This window comes from Eublepharis macularius, chromosome 4 (genome assembly GCF_028583425.1).
Source record: "Eublepharis macularius isolate TG4126 chromosome 4, MPM_Emac_v1.0, whole genome shotgun sequence".
In the NCBI taxonomy this organism is placed as follows: Eukaryota; Metazoa; Chordata; class Lepidosauria; order Squamata; family Eublepharidae; genus Eublepharis; species Eublepharis macularius.
The window spans coordinates 165505995-165526505 of record NC_072793.1 but is presented as its reverse complement, the minus strand read 5'-3'; the positions used below and the strand labels follow the sequence as shown (position 1 = coordinate 165526505).

The 20511-nt window shown below is 45.8% G+C and overlaps 1 protein-coding gene across 3 annotated transcripts in view; it reads right to left on the bottom strand.

Moving 5' to 3' along the window:
• AGPAT1 (1-acylglycerol-3-phosphate O-acyltransferase 1) overlaps positions 1 to 19497 on the bottom strand; it is a 62214-nt gene extending 42717 nt beyond the window's left edge. For 2 of the 3 annotated variants that reach the window (XM_054978985.1, XM_054978987.1), the window contains exon 1: positions 17134 to 17334. The gene's annotated coding sequence lies outside the window, so the exon portion shown is untranslated. Of the gene's footprint in view, positions 1 to 17133; positions 17335 to 19397 lie in introns of those variants that run through there. The other variant, XM_054978986.1, reaches the window with a different exon arrangement.
• Positions 19498 to 20511: the final 1014 nt, after the last annotated feature.

The window sequence follows — 20511 nt, the reverse complement described above, 5'->3', positions numbered from 1 at the left end:
ATCTCCAGCCAGAGGGGAGTTTAGATTGCCCTCCACGCTGAGCGGCATGGAGGGCAATCTAAACTCCCCTCTGTCTGGAGATCAGGGGGCGGGGCCACTGGCCATGTGACCATTTTCACATAGGGCAATTTAAACTTTAATAAACTCCCCCCCTTGTTCCAGCTGACCCAAAGTGACATCATTGTGCGGTCTTGAGTTCCACCACTGAATTCCACCTCCTCTGTTCCCAGAAAAAAAAGCCCTGGAGAAAGAGTGTGTATGTTTGTGTGGGGGGAAGAATACAGGATAAGCATCTGCCAAGACTGTAATTGCATTAGCTCAGGAGGAACAGAATGGAAGAGAACCACCAAGGCCTGCAGAAACACAGATAAACGCTTGGAGAGCAGGGTGGGAAGGGATACAAGCTCAGGGCTGGAACACTGTGCTTTGCCCCCAGCAGAAGGCCCCAGATGCTCTGATAAAAAGCACGTGGGGAAAAAGCTACTGCCAGTCTGGATGGACAATGATAGTTAGATGGGCTGACGGTCTAATGCAGCAGGCTTCCCTGTGTTGTAAGAAAATTTGGCCAATGCAAAATTTTTGAAGAGTGCAGGACTTGGAGACATCATTAAGGCAATCACAATCGTAACAGGTTGGCTGCCATTTTTCACATTAGTTTACCATGTATAGGGAGAAGGGATTTTTAGAGCATCTCGCAACTGGCAGATGTGACATCATTAAGCAGACAGGGTATGTTGCTGAATCATTGGAAAGGGGCGGGGGAAAGCAGAGTTCCCTGCTGAGGCGTGCACTTATCTCCCCAATTAAAAGATGATTCAAACGCACAGATTAAGGGCAGAAGGGTAGCCACCTTAAAATAGGAAATGCTGTGGCCCAAGGCGATTGGGAAACTGCATAGCAAACGCAAGGCAGGGTTACACTGCCCGGGCAGCACCTTCTACTGACAGCTCTGCCTCTAGGTAGAGTGTTCTGCCTCCAGTCAGCATGGAGGCTTAGAACATTATACGGGTATGCACAAATGATTGGTATTCGGTACACATGCCAAATTGTATAGGGGGCACATGTTTTCCATGCACTCAAATACCCTGAAGGAATTCTATAAAAATCATTCTGAGGCCTTTTCCACAGAATACTCAGTTCCTGGCTGCAACTCCCCTAACACATTCTGTTTTCAGAGATAGTCCACGGTTAGACTCTCACCTCTACAATCAGCTGTGAGCCAGCTCCTCTCCCCCCCTACAAAACCCCCTGTAACTTGGATAATAATACAGACTGGGCTTGCATCATCTTAGAACCATTCTTAAAATGTGACAGCCCTCTACATGATACATTTAGAACCCTCAAAAGTGGAGTTCTAAGCCCTCTGCTCACACAGCTGCATATTCTAGATTCCGAATCCCGTTCAGCAAAATCCATCACTCTGTTCCAACATTTTACTTGGCCCCTGGCATGTGTGCACACATACTCCTGCCAGGTAGGACACAACTCCTGCCATTTTGCAAGGGGGCAGCTTGGGTCATGAACGAAGCTGCCCGAGGCTGTCCCAACAGCCTAGTGGCAGCAGTGATGTTAGTTGCAGCCTGCTCTCACTCCAGCTTTCTTGCACCTCAGGGGCCCAGTGCACAACCCAGGATTTTGGGGAGGTTCTCAAGCATAGTGCTTAGCCAATCCTCTTAACTGTGAACCAAGTCCTGGCCCTTCTCAGATGCACTGCAAGAAAGAACAGCACTGCTGCTGAGACAGTGAGCCCAACGCTCATTTTAGGGTCTGTCACATGCCTGATCTTACCCTGCTAGTCTACCGTCACCAGAGGCGGCCCAGCAATCACTCCCTCCCAAGACTGCTGGCTCCCAGCTCTGTTGGAACGATGCCCTACAAGAGTTCACCAAAGGCAAGCAAACATCAAGTTCCAGCCAAACTGGCATTTGACAGCTAGGGCGCTGATCAATTTGACATGCAAAATGAGCCAGCTCTGAATTTGCATGCAAGTAAAACTCAGGAGTCCTCAGGGGACCAGCCCGTACTGGTGCTCATTTTGAGAAAAATAAAGAGAGCCCAAGGGTTATTTATTTAGAAAATGTATGTGCCACCTCTCTAGAGACCTGGCCAAGGTGGCTAATAAAACATGATAAAATCATTAAAAACAGCACAATAATTATAATTAACAAACCATAAAAAGCCATTAAAAGCAGCATAAGAAATTAACAGTGTCATCCTAAGTAGAGTTATACCTTTCTAAGCCTATAACCAACTTTATTGACTTAGAAAGGTATAGCTCTACATAAGACTGCACTGTTAGCAACCTAAAATGATTCTTATAAAACAGTCCTCGGGCTAGAAACAGACTGTAAAAACAATTTTAAAAGATAAGCTTCAAAGGTGTCAGCCTAGAGGCCTGTTTTCACAGATAGATGCCATATTCTATATCATTTTAAAAATATTTTTTCAGTTTCATAATCTGGTAACCAGGGCTTTTTTTCTGGGAAAAGAGGTGGTGGAACTCAGTGGGTTGCCCTTGGAGAAAACGGTCACATGGCTGGTGGCCCCGCCCCCTGATCTCCAGACAGAGGGGAGTTGAGATTGCCCTCCGCACCACTCAGCAGTGATCAGGGGGCGGGGCCACCAGCCATGTGACCGTTTTCAAGAGGTTCCGGAACTGCGTTTCAGCTGGAAAAAAGCCCTGCTGGTAACAATTTTTCATAATGTTATCTGGCACATGAGTACAACAGCCACAGACACGACGGGCAAGATGAATAATAATTTTTTAAAAAATCTTTTCTCATCTTCATTTTAAGAGACCTCTCAAAAACAGGCAATAGGTTAATGACCCTTTGTTGTATTAATATTCTTGCCTTCTCATTTTTATGTTGGAAACAAAAAACATCTGAGTTTATCCCAATAACCTTTGTAATTGGTTGAACTTGTCCCACTTCCCTTTAACAAATGAAAATAGAAATGTTTTAACTTTATTCACTTCTTGGGAGTTTGTCAGCATTAAGGAAGTGTGATAAGATGCTATGCAAATTGTCTTCTGCATGCCACAGTGCTTGTGACAAGCAAACTATTATAATATGTGACAATGTGACACTGTCATACTTCCCTCCATGTGAATTTAATATTAAATCCATACATTCTTTCTTCAATATGAAAGATAGCAATGCATTTAGTTATTAGAGCCTTTAAGGTTGTTTGATTATCAGGAATTTCAAGCTGGGTAAGGTTTAGAAAGATGTAGTTCCAGACATATCTCTCTGCTAGATTCCAACCCCCTTTCTGGAAGCGTTTCAAAGCTTATTTCTACTGGCTTTTCCTCTGCTGCATCAAGAATTTGGGGCAGTACTCAAAGATAACATGTCTGCTCATCAGAGAGAATAACTTGGAAGAAAAGGAAGGGGGGGGGTCTTTGACACACTGTTTGAAATCCAGTAAAAAGCACACAATCAGCACAAAGTGTTGTCAATAAGGAACTATTTAGAGTATGCCATTATTGGAAATGCAGGGGGATAATGCCCCTTGGGAAAACGTGATTGTCCTAAAAGAGACGAAGGAAGCAGAGAACGAGGAAGCAGAGACGGCCAAACTTCTGTCAGATGATGACTTTGTTATTGTTGAGGCTGACACAGGGAAAATTTAAAGGACTGCGTAGATCAGGTGACATGATGCAATGTTCACGAGCATGAAATCTTTTTCATGGCAAAAGAAACTGTCTATATACTAAGTCTTCCCTGAAAAGGAAGACAAATCTGAATTGTAAAGGAACAATTCATTAGGAGTTTTGCCACAGTCAAGTATCAGTTTCCATGGGCATTACTAGTTCCCACATAGGCTGTTTCCACACTACTCACCTTCACCAGAAAGGGGAGCAACATCGCGAAAAACATGCAGAAGATAGCGTCTTCTCACGAGAGTTTTGCGCGACATCGCGCAAAACTCACGTGAGAAGACGCCATCTTCCACCTTTTTTTCGCAATGTTGCGCCCCTTTCTGGTGAAGGTGAGTAGTGTGGAAGCAGCTATGGACTCTCTGCACATCTACAGTATCATTTGTAGTATCTTGCTTTGTGGTAATTTACTTGTGCACGTGTTAATGAACAGTCACGTATTAAGTTAGTCACAATGTATTAGTCACACGTTATTTTCTGGAAAAAATTTCCTCCACAGTTTCAAAGGAATTGGTGGGACACTTGAGATATTTGTTTATATTGATGCAGGAGGAAACCGTTATTTGGATTTGTAATTTTAGAAGAAAACGATTACCTCAGAGTTATAACTAAATTCTGAAGGTTACAAAGCAGTGACACATTAGTCACAACTTTTTAAAAACACCACAAAAAGAATCTTAACTACCTGTGGCACATTTATTTATTCTTTTGGTAGGAAATATCAGTTTTGTCTGCACGTAGTTTAACATACACTTGGAGTGCACATAATATCCACTAAAGTACAAAATATGATGTCATGATGCTTACACATATTAAGTTAGTCATGACAGAATTAAAGAAACTAGATGGGTCAAAGCCTATCAGGACGCCGGCTGCCCTTAAATAAACATTCCAGTCAGACAATATCACTTTTGTAAATCTCTAGTTTGGAATGTGCAACAAGTGCACCCACGCCATCCTGAACGGGTGGTCACACCCACTGTACAGTGTCAGAGTCCCAAGAAATAGAGAGTAAACAAGTCATCAGTGAGGCGCCACAGAGCATCCAAACACACCCTCGAGCCATGACCAACCTATACCACCCCAATTATACAGATAAACCATCCAGCGCAGAAGGCTCAGACCCAGAAAGATACAAATTAGGAGTCTCCATTCAGAGGTTCAGCGGTTTTCTCTTCATGGCTAACTTGGATCAAGCGACCCTGAAAACATCATTTTAATCTGCCGTATCTATGCCAATGTTACCTTTCAGAACGGCTGCCAGCGCAATTCAGAAGCATGTAAACAAACATTCCAGATTATCCTGTGGTTAGGAATAATGACACCTGTCTCCTGCTATCAGCAATGGTAAGACTGATACCTTGTAGAGTGTCTTGTTTGGCCCTGCCCAGATTTAGTATTCTATTCACCCCCGCAACACAATACATGACAATCCTTTCAGAAAGTGTCACAATGCTCCAGTGTTACCTTGGAAGAAGAGGGGCAGGGCCACCATCCAGTGGCAGAACACGTCCTTCACAATATAGAAGATTCCAGAAGCACATAAATAGAGCCTGCTGGATCAGACTGGCAGTCCATCTAGTTTAGCATCTTGTTTCACATAGCAGCCAACCAGTTGCCCTGGATACCCAAACACAGTATAAAGGCCAAAGCCTTCTCCTGATGTTGCCCCCTAGCAGTGGGTCTCTGAATATGGAGGTTCTCTTCATTCCTCATGGCTAGCAGCCTTTGAGGGACCATGTCCTCCATGAATCTGTCCCCAGGAACCCCCGCTTACATGATCTCTAGGGCTGGGAGATCTTTCTCTTCCTGAGATGCTGAAAGCCACTGCCAGTCCAATGACACAACAGTGGGCTAGGTGGATCAACACAAGATGACAAATTCATACAAGTCACCTCCACTATACTCATTAAACAAGGAACTCATTCTTTCTCTCTCACACACACACTATCAAACTGGGTTCCTTTATGACCCCATTTCTCCATGGATAGTTCAGGGGCCAAGTCAAAGGGGAATTCAGGGCAGGCCAACCCAACCTAATAACCATCTTGAGTAGGGTTGCCAGCCTCCAGATAGTGGCTGGAGATCTGGGATTACAACTGGTCTCCAGGCCACAGATATCAGTTCACCTGGGGAAAATGGAGAGCCGGTTTGGTGTAGTGGTTAAGAGCGTGAGATTCTAATCTGGAGAACCAAGTTTGATTCCCCACTCCTCCACTTGAAGCCAGCTGGGTGACCTTGGGTCAGTCACGGTTCTCTGGAGCTCTCTCAGCCCCACCTACCTCACAGGGTGTTTTGTTGTGGAGATAATAATGACATACTTTGTAAACCGCTCTGAGTGGCTGTTAAGTCATCCTAAAGGGCAGTATATAATTTGAATGTTGTTGTTGTTGTTGTTACTACTACTACTACTACTACTACTACTACTACTACTACTACTACTTTGGGGGCTGGATTCTATGGAATTATGCTATGCCAAGGTCCTTTCCCTCCCCAAACCCCACTTTCTCCAGGTTTCTCTCCCCAGATCTCCACAAATTTCCCAGCTTGGAGCTGGCAACCCTAATTTTGAGGTCTGAGTTAACCTTTGACTTGAATGAACAGATAACAATAAAGTATTTAGAAAAAATAAGTTCTCACTTATTTTAATCAGAAGTTTCTCTTTTGTGCTAGCTTGACAGTAGTGCCCTCACACCATATTCTTCAGTTGGCTTGGCTCAGGATTGGGATTCCTAGTTCACCAAATCCTTACCACCATTTACTAAGCAAAGACCAGGCAAACAAGGAGTTTGTCTCTAGAACGAACTCCTTGGAGAGGTACAATTTGTTGGAATATAGCAATGTCCAGCATAAGGTAAGGTAAAGGTGCAAGCACTGAGTCATTACTGACCCATGTGGGGAACGTCGCATCACGATGTTTTCTTGGCAGACTTTTTTTTGTTATGGGGTAGGAAGAAAATCCTGCAGAGGGTAGCAAGCTCTAGTTAGGCAGGACTGTAGGGGGAGTACTTTCTTTCTTAAGGACCCTCAGCTTACCTTTTCTCCTAGAGCACCTTTTCTCCAAGGGCAGCTTTAATCTTTCTCTTCCCTACTTCTAGGAAACTATTTGATTCTAAAGAGAACTTTTTAAAGGAGTGGAGGGGGGAGAGAGAGCTGAACCTGAAGGGGGCCACAGCCATTCCAAGTCCAGCTCGTCCATACCTGCATTGCCCCATCCGATATTCATTTCTTGCTCATGATCCAGTGTGTCAGAATGCTGAGGGAATGAGACAGAATGTCGGCTGCCACAAAATTTTGCAGATTTAAAGAGGCAGAAGACAAGGTCCCTGCCCCAAGGAGCTTACAGTCTAAGTGTGCTATGAGGGAAAGGAAATGCAAAGGCAGTGGACAGAGATTTGGTTCACACATGCAGGGAAATGAGGTTTGTGGAGATCCAAAGGTAGTGGAGGAAAATCACAGAAGGTCATGCTTTGGGATGCTCTCCTAGTTTCAGGTGGCTAGTCACATTAGTCCGATAATAGTAGAACAAAACTGGAGTCCATTTGCACCTTAAAAACCAACATTTTCCAGGGTATACACGTTCAAGAGTCAACGCTCACTTCATCAGAAAGCTGATGTCCCAGAAAATTTTGATGGTCTGTGCTACTGGACTTGAATTTTGTTTCCCTACGTTAAAGACTACCTGCCAATAGAGAACCAGCAAAGCAAGCAAAGAAAAAGAAGAGGAACCTTTCTCCCTGTTGAGCTAGTTTGCATGGATTTTTTTATATGGAAAGGAACAATCAAAGCTGGAATGCGCCACCTGCAGTCTGAAATGCTGGCATCTTTTACACCTTCTCAAGGCTCTGCCCCTTCGTTCTCCTGCACAGAGGAATCTGGCCTAGGAGACAGGGGTGTGTGTGTGTGTGAGAGAGAGAATGAACAAATGAGAGAATGGACAAGAAAAGCCAGAAGAATGAGGGATAAATGTAACCAAGGGTTTTAATTAAACATTTTAATCCTGTCATTTCTCCAAGAAGATATGGGTGGTATATATGGTTCGCTTGCATTTTTCTCCTCTGCTTTATTTTATCCTCACAACCACCATGTAAAGCAGAGTGTGATTGGCTCAAGGTCACTCAAGCGAGCTTCACCAGGTGAGCAGGGTCATGCACCAGGGTCTCTCCAGCCTTAGTCTGTCACCTGAGGGTCAACATCCTACAGGCTTCAGCCCACACACAGTGGGTGCTTAGACTTGGCATCCTTGATCCCTGTCGAAAGATCAAGATGGCAGCCGTGTCAGTCTGACTGTAGCAGCAGAAAAGAGCAAGAGTCCAGTAGCCCCTAGAAGACTAACAACATTTGTGGTAGGGTATGAGCTTTCATGAGCCACAGCTCACTTCTTCAGTATCTTTTTGTTAGTCTTATAGGTGCTACTGGACTCTCGCTCTTTTCCATTGCCTCCTGTAATCACTGCTGTGCATGTCCCTGCTATCCACGCACAGGCTTTTGAGGTCACGGTTGCCACACTTTGTATGCTCTGCCTGCTTTTGCCCACACAGTAACTAGGAATAGGGTGCCAACCTCAAAGCAGAACAACAGACAGACGGGGCAGGCAGCAACAGGTCAGGGGGTTGGCTGACACCTGTTCACTCAATGATTACTGCAGGAGCTCTGTGGGCATGTGTGTCCTCGCCAATTCTCTCCCACTCCCAAAGACTCTTGTGTGTGTGTGTGTGTTGTGCCATTAAGTTGCTTACAATTTATGGGCAGCCCTATGAATTTATGACTTCCAAAAGGTCCTATCGTTGACAATCTTGCTCAGGTCTTGAAAACAGAAGACCGTAGCTTCCTTTATTGAGACTGTTACAGAAGTCATTTACCGGGACTCACAAGCCTACTCTGTGCCAGCATCACAGGAGAAGGAAAAGTATGCTAATTAAAGAGGACAAGAGAGGACGGAAGGGTTCTCGACCATAGTCCAAGTGCGACTCCATTCTGTTTAGGCACAGGACTTCACAGCAATCCCTTGGGATGGAAGCCTCTAATACCACGACAATCTTGTTTTGGTGGGGGGGCCTTCATCTGAAACTAGGTGGTTGGTAACCAAGAAAAGGCCTTCTTGGTTGCGGCAACAACCCTGTGAAACTCCACCTGAAGGGAGATTCGTCTGCCCCCCTCTATTGTTGTCTTCCTCTGGGGGAAGGGATTTTTTTTTTATTCATTTGCCATTCCCCTATAAACCTCCTTCCTGTTAATGTTTTCATTGGCATTTTACATACATGTACGTATTGTTTTAACAGTTGGATTTCAATGCCTCTTTAACTGTCCTTTGGGCCTAATCGGGTTGAAAGGTGGGATACAAATGATTTTAAATAAACAAATATACTGCACATTTTCTGCCTGCCTCAGATCCAACAAAATCTGCTTCCAAGATGGGCTTGGGCTACAGTCAGGCAAAACCTCCTGAAGGCAGCACTCCCATAATCATCACAATTATTATTGTAGATTATTGCCTTCTTTTACTGCATTGTCCTATACCTTGTAACCCACTTTCTGTATTGTTTATAGTATACCTTGCCTCGATAAACTATTCACATTATTCTCTAATTCCGTAACCTTGCCTTGTTCATTGGTGGTCTTATGCCGTCCAATCGCAATGCTTGGTATCTTGTAGTCCATCCTGAGCCTCAACAAGAAAGGTGGACTATAAATAAAGTAATTAAAAATGAGGAAGGGTCTGGATCAAGTTTATTGACTGCCTCCCGACACGCAGAGGATATCACAGGAACATGTGAAGCTGCCTTCCCCCAAGTCAGAGCCTTGGCCTGTCAAGGTCAGTCTTGTCTGCTCTGACCTCTCTAAGGTCTCAGAAGGAGGACTGCACACCCACTGTTAGGAGATCATTCATCTGGAGGACTGAACCTGGGCCTGTGTACATGCCAAGCACTGAGCCACAGCTCTTCTATCTGAACACAATGCCTGCCCACATGAGGCTACCAAGTTCCAACAGGGAGAACCCACACTGCATACGCAACAAGATGCATAACCCTTGCAGACTATGCTAATAAACCTGGGAGACAAAAAAAAAACCAACCTGTGATTTCACAGTTATTGCCACAAAGGCAGATAAGGATCCTCACTTCCACCATAAGCACCAGGGGTCAGCAGGTGGAAACCACTTGTGCCACATCCAGCTTTCACAGGTGGCTACCCAAGAAACAAAAGATGGACAGGAACGAGCAAGTTCTAGGATGTGTCTGACTGGCAGTAGCCCCGATAGCCACTGCCCTGGGGCACTGTTAAAAGAATGCACGGGGGGCCCTCTTTCTTTGAACTAACCTGGATGCAGTACAAGGCCACAAAGTGCTATCTCGTTCACATCAGGGACGCGCATTAAACAGCCTTCTACAGCAACAGGCCATCAAGATCAGTATTGCCAGCTCTGACAGACCCTGGAGCGTCATAGCCTGAGCTAGAGGTCTTTATTACAAATGAAACTGGCCGTATACTGAATCAGACCGTCAGTTTCAGTCTTCTCTACCCTGACTGGCTTTGGCTTTCCAGGGTTTCAGATGGAGGTCTTTCACATCACCCACCACCTCGTCCTTTTAGCTAGAGACGCCAGGGATTGAACCTGGGGCCGCCTGCATGCCAAGCAGATGCTCTACAAGCTAAGCCACAGCGCTCTCCCTTGCCGCCTGCTACTTCATCCCTTTAACTGGAGATGTGGGGGATTGAACCTGAAACTTTCTGCATGAAAAACAGGCGCTCTGCCACTGAACTACAGACCCTCACATTCAATTATCTTCAGCATACACCTTTAAAGTATACAACTGGAATTCTTGGGACATACAAAGAAAGGAAGAGGCAAAGGATCTGCAAATACGTTAGATATTCCTGTTACAACAAGCGTTGCCTTGCTGATCTTTGTCTGCAGAAGAATTCTGTGCTACTGAAAACCTCACTAGCTTATCAGCAGTTTTGTCTAATAAAGAACGTGACGTGAGTCAAACTGAACATTATCTAAACAACCCTAGATTTCTTCGACCGGAAACCATGACCTGGTGCAAAGGCTCTGTTATGGCTACAACAGAGTAGATTCCTCAGTGAGGTTGATCCTAGCACACTGCTCAGCTTCAGTACAAAGCAGAGTTGCGAGGTCCCCTCTGGCAACTGGTGTGTGGGGGGGACTGTGGAGGCAGGGGGAAACTTCGCAGCTGCCACATATGCTTGCCAGCGATGTAGTGAAATCATCACATCGGCAGCCAGTCAAAGCCGCTACAGTTGCTGCCCTCAAACTATGGCTTTATTAGCAACATGCTGGTGTCACTTCTGGGAGGGAGGGAAGTGATGTCAGCACATCTGCCAGCGACAACATTATGTCACCAGCGAGTGTGCACGCAGACCAGTGATTTCCCTGTTTCCCCCTTTATTTCCCCCCTGCCAGCCGGGTGAGTGTTGGCAAGGGAGGTGACCGCTGGGAATCCTCTGTCCCCGCCAGGATAATGCCAGTCCTGATGCGGAGCCTTTCCCTAGTGGAAGAAACTCTTCATCTGCAGAAAGGCACCTCATTTCAAGAACGCTCTTCAAAGAAGAATCATTTAACCATACACATCTTTCACAATAATAAATATAAGGGCCCATCACAATCACAGGGAGTGATGTAAGTTTTCCAGAAAAATTTGAATGAGAAAATTCTCCAATTCTATTTTAAATAAACAATTTAAATATCATTAGCAACATTTAAACAGTGTTAGCAAAAGGTGGAAAATACGCCATGCGCAAGCCCGGACCACATGCAATCATGAGGTTTTTGTCCCTGCTTCATATTTCATGTTTAGCCCATCTAACATGACTAACTTGCAGCACAACCACCCTGACAACTATGAACATACCTGGGTGGAAATTTGTCCGCAGAAAAATAAAGCGTCGGAAAAATTTCTCACCCTGAATCACTTATCATGAGAGTTAAGAAATCCCACTCAACCTCAAAAGCTTCCCCCATCCAGATTCTACAAGCTCTGAGTTTTCTCTTCCCTCTGAAGTATGCTCAGTCCTCAGTAGTATTTACCTTGCACAAATATCACTTTCTCCCACATTCTTCATAATTTCCTCCCTTCAAGTTACCTTTGAAAGACCCATCTTACCTTAGTAGTACTGCAGCTAATAGACTGAACTTTGAATCACAAAGACCGCAGTTCAGATGTCACTACAAATTTACTACCTGTCCCACCTACGTTAACTGAGACGTTCCACCAAGCTTAATGGGTCTTACTCCCAAGCAAAAGCACGCAAGTTTTCAGTCCCTTATGCCAGCCTCAAACTGCCTTCCTCATCCACAACATGGGGAAAATACCAACCTACCTTACAGGGATATTGTATCAGTCCCTGAAAAGAGTCTGTGTGAAATGCATCATTTATTTAAAATATTTATAACTTAGCCCTCAAGGAAGAAAATAATAGGCATAAAAATCAACTAAAACCAAACCATGTGAAAATAAAAATATGAACTATATAGTCAGCAACAAACAACAAACCCATTATCAGTGGCAAAGACATTAACGAAACCAAAAACAATCTCTTTACCAATAACACTGCCCCATAAGTCACCTCTTATCAGACCCCAAATGCCCTCCTAAATAACTCTGTCATAGAGGCCCTTTTGGAAAGCCAGCAGGGTCAGTGCTCCCACATGAGGGGGCAGTTACTGAAAACAGCCATGTACAGGCCATCAACCGAATGCACCCAGAAACTGTTGTATAGAATGGGGGTGCCACTAGATTTTAAAGAAAGGCGAGGTGGCCCTTCAAAGTACATGGGCCCCAGGTCATGAAGAGCTTTAAACTTTTTAGTCTGCTTCTAGCCTGAGAATGCTTTTACAAGAATCATTTTTAGACCACTGAATGTTTTATGCAGTTTGGTGTAGTGGTTAAAAGCGCGGGATTTTAAACTGGAGAACCGAGCTTGATTCCCCCCTCCTCCACTTGAAGCCAGCTGGGTGACCTTGGGTCAGTCACAGCTCCTAGGAGCTCTCTCAGCCCCACCCACCTCACAGGGTGATTATTGTTGTGGAGATAATAATAACATACTTTGTAAACTGCTCTGAGTGGCCATTAAGTTGTCCTGAAGGATGGTATATACATCGAATGTTGTTGTTGTTGTATGTGCTGACAGAGTTTTTTAAGTGGTTGGGTTTGAATGAAAATTAAAAGAGTTTATTTTAACAAGATGTTTTGCTGTTTTTACCTTGTTTTATTTTGTAAGATGCATCAAGCTAGTTCTGTGGGAAAGCAGCACAGAAATTTTCTAAATAAATAATGATCAACACCAGCACCTTGAATGGAACCCTGAATGGAATGGAATGGAACCCGTGAGCCCGCTTGCAGGGAGGGCGGGATATAAATATAATAAATAATAATAATAATAAATAAGCCAGCTGGTGAAGAGATCTTAAAATGGGAGCAATATGGGCTGAGCAGCAAGCTCTCGATAACAAGCTGGCTTCCAAATTTTGTACCAGCTGAAGTTTCCAAGTTGTCTTTCAAAGGCTGCCTCATGGAGAGAACATTACAATAATCAGACCTCAAGGTTACTACAGCCTGGCCAGATCAACCGCCTCCAGGAAAGAAAAACATTTCTGGGCTATATGCAACTGCCACATGCTGAGTTTTTAGCCACCATATTCACCTGCTTCTCCAGGCAGAGAGAATGATCCAGAAGAAGCCTCAAGCTAATTTGAGAAAGCTATGCTTCATCCAAGAAAAACCCCATCCAGAACAGCCCCTTTCTCACCTCACCTACACCTTGTCAGGATTCAGTCTCAGCTCATTCTCTCTCAGCCACTCCAGCACTCCATACAACCATCCTACAACATATTGAAAAATCCAGTGCAGACTGGACCTCACTGGACAGATTTTAACAGGCAAACCAACTATGCAAAAGCATCCCAGCTACAACACCAAAATCATTGTCCTTACTGGACTCACTCCTAGGAATTGTCAACAGCCAGATAATCCTATATAAATGTACAGGAGGATGCAATTCAGCTGATGCGAGGGAAGCATGGAAGCAAACATTCTTCACTGCTGTTGACTCACCGTTAGTTCTACAACACGCTCCTTCAGATTTGGCCAGAGTTCCATCAACACTCCAAGATGCCTCCTCTTCCATTCACTCAGCTCTGAACTAAATCATGGAAACAAGTTTGGACCTCCAAGACCAACTCTATGTATTGCCGTGCTGAAGTTTGGCATTCCAGGCCCTGACCATGCCACTGCTCAAGGCGTCAAACTCTCTCAACCCCTTCCTGAAACCTCACAGGATTCCCCCGCCTCCAACTGAAACAACCAACTGGTCTGCTGACCCTGTACGGTATGTGGGTGGGAGGGCGGGGGAATTACCTCTATCCAAGTCTCCAGCAGATAAAAATTCTAAGCAGGGTAAAGGCCAGATATCTGGTTCCACCACCAGAAACCTGCTCAGGACTGAAAAATTAAGTCTAGGGTGTGTTGTGAGTTGTGACCAGCACAATCTAAGGCAGGGCCCTGGTTGGTCACAGAATCACAGAGTTGGAAGGGACCGTACAGACCTTCCAGTCCAACCCCCTGCCCAATGCAGGATGAGCCTAAAGCATCCCTGACAAATATTCATCCAGACTCTTCTTGAAAACTGCCAGTGAAGGGAAGCTCACCACCTCCCTGGGCATCTGATTCCACCTTTGAACTACTCTGACCGTGAAAAAGTTTTTCCTAATATCCAGCCGGTACCTTTCTGCATGTAATTTAAGCTCATTGCTTTGAGTCCTATCCAATGTTGCCAACTGGAACAGCTCCTTGTCCTCCTCCAAAGGACAGCCTTTCAAATATTTAAAGAGAGCAATCATGTCCCCCCTCAACCTCATCTTCTCCAAACCAAACATTCCCAAGGCCCTCAGCCTTTCCTCGTAGGGCTCAGTCTCCAGACCCCTGACCATCCTCGTCACTCTCCTCTGCACCCTCTCGATTTTGTCCACATCCTTTTTGAAATGAGGCCTCCAGAACTGCAGACAGTACTCCAGATGCGGCCTGACCAAGGCAGTATAGAGGGACTATGAGCTCCTGCGATTTCGATGCAATGGCCCTTTTGATACAACCCAAGATTGAGTTTGCCTTTTTGGCCACCGCATCACATTGACTGCTCATATTTAGTTTACAGTCCACTCTTAAGCCAAGATCTCTTTTGCATACACTACTACCCAGAAGTGTATGTCCCATTCAGTATTTGTGCTTCACATTTTTGTGGCCCAGATGTGCACTTATCTATGTTGAATTGCATCCTGTTCACAACCACTCAGTTCTCCAGAGTATTCAGGTCTTGTTGAATTTTAACTCTATCTTCTTGGGTGTCTGCCACTGCTCCCAATTTGGTATCATTAGCAAAAAAACTTAAATTAAACCAGTGTGTGTGTGTGTGGGGGGGGGTTCTTGTCATGGGCTGATAGTTCTCCCAGAACGACCAATGTAGAGGTCTCAAGTACCAAACAGGGAAATCGCTTCTGCTAGCTTGAGATACCCAAGGGCAAAGAAGGCACGTAGTGTATGAAGATCATACCTCAACCTGCTCCTGGCTCCCACCACATTGCCACAATCAATGGTATCCACTGTTTGTACTGGGAACTCGCTCAAGGAGACAGACTCCCAGATGATGTCATCGAACCAGGTCGGACTGACCCCAGGAGTTCAGGCAAAATGGAGGCTTGTCAAAGCAGTCCTGGCATCACCGAACACCAAGGCCAAATCCAAGATAGCACAGACAGCCCTTCCAGGATAGGCTGGAGATCAGGGAGCCCAACTACATCTCACTAACTCACCACCAGACCTACCTCTTGCAGTCTGCATCCCAGCAATCTTCCTAGCAGCTGTGTACCAACACCACCAGCTTTCTAGAAAGAAACTGGCTGCAATCAGAGATTCATCCTTGCTTGCTTGCCCCACCCACGCTAAGTGTTACGAAATTCACCCCATTCACTCAAAGCTTCCCACCCCGGCATTATATCAACGGTCTCCACAATCAAAGCTCGAAAGCTGATGCTACAGCAAAGTTGGTTAGTCTTAAAGGTGCTACTGGACTCTTTTTGACAGGAGCTAGCATGCTCACAGCTTGCCCATTTCAGAATCCAGAAGCTATAGAGGCTCCACCCAGCAACATATTACAGAGTTCCCCTCCCCTAAGAAACCTACTACAAAATCCTCACTTTTCAACTTTGGAGGGGGGAGTGGAAAAGGGGGTACGGCTTGGATTCAACTGAGCCTTGGACCAAGTCCTTGCCTCAGTTGCATCATCTGTAAAATGGGATTACTTCCCATACATGGCTCTTGAAAGTGCGAAGATTAAAAACCTTTTGTGCAGTGATGTTTTCAACTTTCTTAACAGCATCTTCAGTTGTTGTTGTTATTTAAATGTAACCAAAGCAAACACAAAGCTCTTCCTTCTCTGGTGATTGCAAAGGTTAATCCAGATCCAATTCTCCTCTAATCCTACAATTGTTGAAAGAAACTCCCACCCTTCACTCACCACCAAAGTTCTCCATATTATAACATCCAAACTCTTCCTGTCCCAGGAGTTTCTCCCCCCAAAATCCCTCCCTAGTTACAGCTCAAACGCTCCCTTAACAAGCAGATTCAACCCTTGCTCCATATTTATTATACTACCCTAAACATTCCAAACCCTGGTCCCTGCGTCTGCTGGCCATCACAGTCTTGCAAGATTCCAACCAACGTATACCTCCCATCATAAGTACCCCCTCTCTCCTCCATATGCTCCCCCCTCCCACTCGAGGCACCCCAATATACTTCCCAGGCCCCTCTCTCCCCTTCCCAAACGATACCTCCGGTTGCTTCCCATGACAAAAACGCCCCTCCTCAACATCTCGCCCCAGGCCCTCTTCCATCTGGCCCATCCCAATGTCTACCTCACAGCTGCCTTCTAACCCAGCCAGCCTACACCAAGTTTCTCCAGTTCCTCTCCCAGTATAGGATGGTGGTGCTTGGAGGTCTCCAGGAATTACAACCGATCTCCAGGCCACAGAGACCAGTTCCCCTGGAGAAACTGGCTACTTTGGGGGAAGGTGGGGGTGGGGGTTGGACTCTAATCCATTATACCATACTGAGGTCCCTCTCCCCCCAGGCCCCACCTTTCCAATTCTCCCGGAATTTCTCCCTGGAGCTGGCAACCCCACGGCATCCCTCCCCAATCTTCGTTCCCAGGGCCCTCTCATCGCCCCCAACCTTCTCTCTGCCCCCAAGCAGCCCCCTCAAGCGATTCTTGCCCCTGCCCCTCCACCGCAGACCCACTTCCACCCGCCCCGAGCCCGCCCTTTCCCCCCTCCGGCATCGACACCTCCACCATCACTGTCACTCTAACTACCTCCCCGCAAATCCTGCACATCCCCGGAGGGCCCTCCTCTCCGCCCCGCCATCCAGGCCTCTTCCCCGGCCAGCTCACCCCCTTACCTGGCTGCGTGGCCCCCCGTCCCGGGGGTAGGGCTGGGGAGGGGCTCCGGGAGGCCCCTGCCCGGCTACCCCCCGCGCACCCAGGGCCGGGCCATGATGGTGCGGCTGCAGAGCTGGGGATGCGCTGCAACGGGAAAGGGGCAGTGATGGAGGCGGGGAGGGCGCGGATGCTGGAGCGCGGCTGGCCGACGATGCCTCCGCCGGCGCGGGCCGCTTCCTCGGGGGCTGGTTGGGGAGGGGGGGTGAAAAAGCAGGAAGTGGGGGGACAGCTGATGGGCAGCTCCAACCGCCAATGGCAGAGGCTGCTTCCTCCTCTCCGTCCCCCCTCCCCACCCCGTGACCACTCCGTGGCTGCCCCCCCCCCTCCGATCCTGGCGCGTTCTCCCGTCCTTCCCATTCATTTCTTTTCATTCATTCCTCTCCCCCACCGAGCATCGTTCCAGAAGACCCTCTTCTCTCCCACCCCCCCAGCCCCAGGAAAAAAAGACGACGTGGGGTTGGGTCTGCTGCGTATTGTTTTAAGTTTTCCGGAACGCGCCGAAAAAGAAGGAAAAAACACAATGACAGGGGAATGGGCAAGACGCCTGCCACGAGATGCTCTATGGGGAGAAAGAAAGCTTGGCCAGCGCATCGTTCCAAAGTGCATCTGCACACACGTAGCAGGTTGATCTCTATCCCATCCATCCTCCGAGGAGCTCATGGTTTTCCCCTCCAACGTTTATCCTCATAACAACCCTGTGGGGTAGGCTAGGCTGAGACCATCTGGTTCACCATTGTATACGCAGCCACCCTAAGCACTTCTGCTCAGAATCCTACTCAGGTCTATTCAATGGGGCTTTCAGGAAAATTATCTGAGGATTGAGTTGCCAGTGAACGAACCTACCAGGAATCTGATCCCCGGATTCCCTAGTTCTTCTAACTTCTGTATATCACTAGATTAATATTTTCATGTCTTCTTAAGTTCCTACAGTTCCTTTCCTAACTTCCAAACATGGACATATTTTGAGTGGTTTTCTGCCAAAACCTTATTTCTCCTCATTTTCATTTTCTCTCTGTGTGCAATATTTTCCTTGTTAGTCCTTTACATCTGCACACAGTTGGCAGCTAAACTTTAGTTCATTTTTATCCCATCATTCCTCCAAAGGACTTGGGATGATTTAAGTAGTTCTCCCTTCCTCCATTTATCCTCACAACAACCCTGTGAGGTAGGCCTGAGTCACAGAGTAGAGTGTCCCAGATCCCAATCCAACCTTCTAACCACTATATCACACAGGCATCATGTGTATGTATGTATATATATGTGTGTGTGTATAATATATATGTATGTATGTACACACACACATATATGTTAACCATGAATGTTCAAAATGTTGATAAATGTCAGCATTTTGAGTGCAAACCCAGCTGAATTTTGCTATATATAAGTTAGTCATAATGTATTCCCTTTCAATTTATAATGTTATCCCCTCTGGGTACTTGTGTAGAAAGGTGAACTATAAATATTATAAATGTCTTTCAAATATTGTCATGTAATATATGTGAAATTAATATGTAGTACACTAGTGGACTGTCAATCCAATGAGGGCTTAACATAAGGGCAAGTATGTATATTTAGGTTATACACTTGTGAAAGATGGTAATCACAATTACAATCCAGTCTTATGCACAGAGAGCGGTATGCCAGATCCCACTGAAATCTTTCACGTCCTATGAGTTTCCATTATCACATTACAGTGAATGTCCAAAACTTGGTGAATGATGACATTTGGGGACAGACAGTGATAACAGACACACTAAGAAGGCAAGCTTGAATACTGAAGTACCCCAAAGAGAACATAGATATCCATGTGTGTAAGATGGGAAATGTGGAAACAGAAATACCCTGATGTGCATACAGTCTGATCCTGGGCACATTTACTTTATAGGAACTCCCACAGCCTAATCCTCTGCATGCACTGGAGTTCAGTGGCAATTATGCCAAAGTAACAGATAAGTCTCATCCCACTAGGATCAAGCAGACACCTGCAAGCAAAAAACTGGCTGGTGCGTTCAAAACAATCTGCAGCATTCCGCCCCATTCTCCACCGCTTCTCACTCTTTTTCCCCACCATGATGCGGCAGTAACAGCAAAGCCCTCGTCTGGCACAAGTTCACTGTCAAGTCTCTGGGCCCGGCAACCACTTCCTTGACCCACCTCTGGCTCTGCCGCTGTAGCAAATGCTATTTCCTTCTCTCGCCCTTCGTAGCATGCATCCCCTCCTTACCTCAAGTGCTGCAAAGTTTCTTCAGTGTCCCTGATCTAACTGTTCACTTCCTGTGCCAGGCTTCTGTTTCCTGATCATTAAGGACGTTATAAAAAGAATATCAGAAGAGCCCTGCTAGATTGGTCAGAGTAAACAAATCCATCGAGTCCAGCATCCTGTTTATCACACAGCAGCTAGCCAGATGTCATAGCAGTTTCACAACCAATACAAGAAGGTCTCTCCAACTGCTGTGCCCCTCCACCCCGCCCTAGCACTGCTACTCAGAGATACTCTGCTTCTAAAAGACCTATCTTCCAAGAACATGTCCAGCTTTGTCTTCAAACCACCAGCCCTTCCTGTAAGTTCTCCTTTCTCAGACCAATTCCTTATTCTTTTTCTCAGTCCATTTACCACGTGCAGTGAAGCACACTGGATCAAACTGCATGTGTGCATAAGATTGCAGTCCAACTCTTGACTATTGCTGCAATCCTATGCGCTTTATGGACAAGGTAAGTGGCATTGAACTCAGTGGGCCTTGTTTCTAGGTAAACTTGCAAGGATGAGAATGTACAGCCGCGATCCTGTGAACACTCAAATGTTTATATCTTATTGAATTGAATAAAGCTTAACAGTAAATATGCACAGGACAGGTTAAATGCATGCTTCAGTCTTCTGCACATTTAACCTGGGTATAAGTGCCATTGGAAATCAATGGGATATTTCTGAGTAACTAGACATAGGCTTGAGTTGCCACCTAAGTTGAGTTGAGGCATGGAAGGAAGGAAGATGGGGAAGAAACTGGAAAAGTTTGTTTAGAGATAGAGTAAGAGAAAATTAAAAGAGATACAGAGAAAGAAGAAAGCTAATCTAGGTCCCCCAGCCCACCATTCTAATATGTGTGCCCCAGTGGTAATATACATGGCATCAACAATGATACCAGCATACACCCTCTTTCAAACATTCAAACTCTGCTGGGGCAATTGTGGAGGAGGGAAACAAGATCAACCATGCTACTTGCTGGATCTGTGCTGTTTGTTTGTTTTCTCTTTCACACACATTCATGCCTTGTTTTACCCAGACTTTGGGCCTATACATAGGGTTGCCAGCCTCCAGGTGGTACAACCGACACAACAGG